Source organism: Patiria miniata, unplaced genomic scaffold (genome assembly GCF_015706575.1).
Source record: "Patiria miniata isolate m_02_andy unplaced genomic scaffold, ASM1570657v1 HiC_scaffold_6, whole genome shotgun sequence".
Lineage (NCBI taxonomy): Eukaryota > Metazoa > Echinodermata > Asteroidea > Valvatida > Asterinidae > Patiria > Patiria miniata.
Genome location: NW_024037073.1, coordinates 13,534,651 through 13,539,431, shown reverse-complemented (window position 1 = coordinate 13,539,431; position 4,781 = coordinate 13,534,651). Strand labels below are relative to the sequence as shown.

Genomic DNA, 4,781 nt, shown 5'->3' with positions numbered 1-4,781 from the left:
TGACTAAATACAAACAGTCACCGAGTTGTGCTATAAATACACCTACGACGCGTCGCACGTACGACGTGTTTCGCGAAATGGATCGCAGGACGCGTCGCAGCTCTGCTGCGACGCATCGTAGAGATACGACGCGTCGCATCGCTGCGATGCATCGTAAGTTACGAAGAGTTTGATGAAATCGGATCTGGTGTTGTCGCATTCAGGTCTTTTAAAGCAGATGAAGCACGCCCCCGTATTTTGTATTATTTAGGGCATTATTCGAGAGTGGCATTCAGAATCATGGACTCGACGAGGCCTAGAGAGGCCTAATAACATATTTATGGGAAAATTATAGTGGTATAATATACAGTAGCAATGGCGTGTTATTCTTATCTGAGCGCTTATTTGGTTATCATCAGTGTATATATATAAGCGTAGGCCTGGAATTGAAATGGATAACAGTGATTCGTAAATCGGTATTTATTCTATAACACGAAATAAGCCTTGTATTCGGTAAGGTAATTAACGTACATGTATTAACTATTTTGTTTTTGTTCAGATATATTAATATTGGATGAGTACGTCGGGAAAAGAGGCTGTTTGTCCAGCGAAACCGTTGAACCGAGACTGATAGTGTATTATCGCTTTGGAGATTATGTTAGCTCGAGTGCAATGGCGCTCAATTCGGGGATTCACCGTGCGCCCCCAAGAGTTTGCCATGGAGAGTCAATTTTTTCAAGTTAACGGTCGACAAAACAAGGCCTATTTGAATGAGTGTCGGTATCTACTTGAGCCAATTTGTTATAGATTGGGGCATATCATTCTGCCGTCTTACAAAAAAACCCACCATATTCATTAAAAGAAAAGGACAAACAGATACTCGAATCGTACGCTTACGAAACTATAGTATACTGACAGGAAAAACTAGCAATTTCAAATGTCCTGCGCTGCGAATTTGTCGACCAGCTCCCACAACGCACTGGGAAAATGAACTCTCGGTGGCAAACTCTTGGAGGCGCACTGCATCGTGAATCGCCCGAATTAAAGTTGGAGTAAACCCAACTTCGTTCCCAGTGATTACTTTATCTCCAACGTCGTTTCCAATAGTAAGTCCTGGATAGGAAACTTTATTTCTGTATCCTGATTCGGTACCGCAATTGGCTAGTAATGGATTTTTATCGTGTACTTGGTGTTATTATTCACAACGTGCAGTACGTGTTTTCGCGATCATTCGTCCACGCCTTCTCGAAAATACTAATTTCCTTTCCAATTTGTTCATATTAATATGAAATATGATACTGCATGTTGTCTCGATAATATCGTAACAGTTTAATTAAATAAATCGCGTTTTCGTAACTCACGCCATGCTCGAGCTTCGACAAATTGACTCTGTTTTTACCCTCGGACACCGCATACAAAAACAATTGCTAATGTAACGCACATCCAGGCGCCAGACTATTCCTCATTTGCATACGTGTTCAAAAATCTTGCACATGCAAATGATCCAATACCAGGGTGAGAGAGCAGGTAGTGATGGGCGCGTACTGTTCGACACCGTGGGGACGAGGTTGGGGTAAACCGCAAACATGACCGCAAAGATGTTCCTATGTATCGTCAGACCCCCAAAAATGACGAGGATATGTTTTGACGCACTCGCATTCAATTTGCGTTGGACAACGCGTGCGCGTTGCAAGCGTTACCTTTGTCAATTATTATGGTGACTCGAGGATAAGTGTCGTTTGAAGCTCTGCATATAGAGGAGTCTTTAACTAGTTGTAGTATGAGCTTGCGGGTACGCCATGAGAAGATGGTGTACCAGCAGGCTTCACTATTTTATTGTATGCATTTCTGTTTGGTTAAAAATACAAATTGTACGGTTGACGCCCCCAAGCAATGTATCATTCTTGGTCTGATGGGATTTGAAGGTCTGCATGGAGAAGTATAATCAATGAGGCTAAGTTTGCAGTAACACCATGTATTACAAATCTCTGCTGTGAGCTTGTGAGGTTTTGAAATGAAGCGGGGGAACTGCATGAAAATAATATGGCCGACAGGGAAATGTGGAATTAATCGCGCTCGGAGTCTTGAAACAAGCCCTCTTTTAAGTGTGTGAGATATAAAAGTACAAGGATGGGGCTTAATAACTTACCTATACTAACATGTACACCGTTATTATGAGGCTGTAAATAAAGCTGCATTTTGTCAGCTTCATGTCAGATAAATCACTGTACAGTAGTGCAAATTGACCGCTTTATGTCAAAGGGAAAAACTCTCAGCGTAATGATTCACTGGGTTTACTCTGCAAGGACCAATGCATAATATTGAGAAATACTTCACTTGCAGGGTTTCAGTACTTTTAGAGTGCAGGATTTTGCCCCTATGTGGGGTCCAACACTGTGTCCAAATTAGGGTGTCGGAAGGGGGCTTCACATTAGTAAACATTGGGTCATTTTTGTACGTTTGTATATGTCAAAATGGAAACCCAGATCTATTCCCGATCCACACACATCCCTCTCTAACTCACCGGTAAAAACATCTATGGGTCTATGACTGCTAGGCGAAAAATGTTCACGTATTCATCATTCAAAAAAAATCTTCGACCTTCTTATTCGGTGGATGTTTGAACAAGCCATTCACGTATTTGCTTGCGCTTATCGCACATACTCAAATACCAAGCTTATACATGTATAATGGTTATAATTATGAAGTGTATCATAAATGTGGTATTTGGACCAATGTTTTTGTTAGCGACTTGGAGAGTGTTTGTTTATTCTAAAGATGTTTTCAAGAAGCAATATTGGTGTCAAATGGCGCTTTTGTACAATAAACGTGGGCAGTGTGAGTTACTTGGATGGGAATAATATAGGAAGTGTGCACTTCTATTAGTTCGAAAATTCACGCACTGAACTAGTCAAGAACATAATGCGCATGCATTACTATAGTACAATTTATATTTTGGAAACGAATATAAACAAAACTAAAAGCTTTAATAAATCATTAAGAATTATTAATTGTACTTTGATATAATGAAATGCATAAAGTGTTGTATAATGCGTTCACCAATGCCTCGTAATTATTTAACGTTCATGTATGAACTTATCATGCAAAGCTTGAAATTGAAAATTAAGACGGCTGCATCTTTCGCTTGTAATCTCGTAGAATGATCTCCAAGATTTGTAACCAGTCTTGTAGATGCGGTCATGATTGGATGTGGTGAGAACGAGCATTGTGCGATGATTTAAAAGTGTTTTTTTTTTCAGTACAAGGTGGAACGTTTAATTTTGAAGAACAGTGAGGCAATTTTCTTATCATAATATCAACTGCATTGGAAATGTTATATGGTGCTTCATCTATATAAACAACCCACAAATACTCAGTTTCTGTTTTTCATTAGATAAGGTGTGGTCCGTGCCAAACTACATGTGTTCCATTGTGTAAATTGTAAGCAGTTTTTGGATATTGCACATGAATTGATTATGAGTTCACCCTACCACTGTCTATCACTTTAAAATGCTACCCATTTGTATTTGCACTGACATAATCAAATATGTGTAGATGTAAATAACCAATAATTATATGCTGATTGTACGAATAACACTACAGAAAATGCAACATGTCTTAAAATCTACTTTCCATGAGCAGTAACATCACTGGATAAAGGTTGAACGTTTTATTCGGATGGTTAAGATAAAATAAATCAGTATGGAGCGATTAAGGACCAAATTTCATCGGAGTACCGGTACCTGAAATGTATCAAAACATCCCTAGACGTAGTTGGAATACATAATATTGATAATAAATGTGACATACAAATATTGACGGCTCTGGTGTAGTTCTTTGTCAGTTTGAAGAAAAAACTACTAAAATCCACGCGCAATTTTTCGAAGTAATCTACCTTTCTACGTCAAACTCGGTAGGGCGTCAGAAAAAGAACAATACTCTCTAAATTCCAAAGAGTGAAAATAGGGACTAGACTATTTAGATTGAAAATCACTCTTTAACTTTTAGGTTGAAATACTCTTAAGAAGAATAATAAGTCGAAACTCGAGCGAAAGCTCGATCGATTCCATTGAATGAATTTTACTCTTTATCGTCTTGTCCCTTAGTATCAGTGTATGGAATTTTGTCGCTCAAATTGAGTGAATTTTAACTCTGGAGAAATAAGAGATGTAGGCCTATTTACGCACAAGCACACACATCTTTGCATAATGGGTACACTGCAAAAACTGGGTTTAGTAATTAAACACTTTTTTAAGCACACAGTCGTGTTTTTACTATACTCTCGAGGACAATGTTTTGTATTTTCCTTTGTCCCTGTAATGTAACACTCTCCCATAGACTAAGCACACAAAACGCACGACCGAGGACCGATTTCAACAAAAGATGAACTCTCGAGGACAACAAAGAATCTGTTGTTCTTCCTTTGTCCGTCTGTCCTCGGGGTGTACGGTATATAGTTCACGTACACCACATACGTCCCCTGTATTGAGACAGGATCTGTGACGTAAATGGTCAAATTTGCGGACGGCTACATGGGTGGGTGGTGGGGGAACTGAGTCCTCATTTTCTAGAGGAGGCACTCTCATGGCTTGTTTAAAATTGCAAAAACACCAAGCCGAATTTAAAACAATTCCTAGTTATTTCTGTTTAATTAAAATAATTATTTTGTAAATTAATTTTGGTCACTCAATTACATGTAGAAATCCGTAGTTACTCAAGGGAGTTAAATATGAACTTTATGCAATTTGAGCAGAAACGAAGGGAAACATATATGAAAGTAAAGGTCTACAAATAGACGTATA

At 38.7% G+C, this 4,781-nt stretch overlaps 1 pseudogene; it reads left to right on the top strand.

Annotated features, from left to right (window-relative positions):
- The first annotated feature begins 4,511 nt into the window (after positions 1-4,511).
- LOC119743279 overlaps positions 4,512-4,781 on the top strand; it is a 26,347-nt pseudogene continuing 26,077 nt past the window's right edge.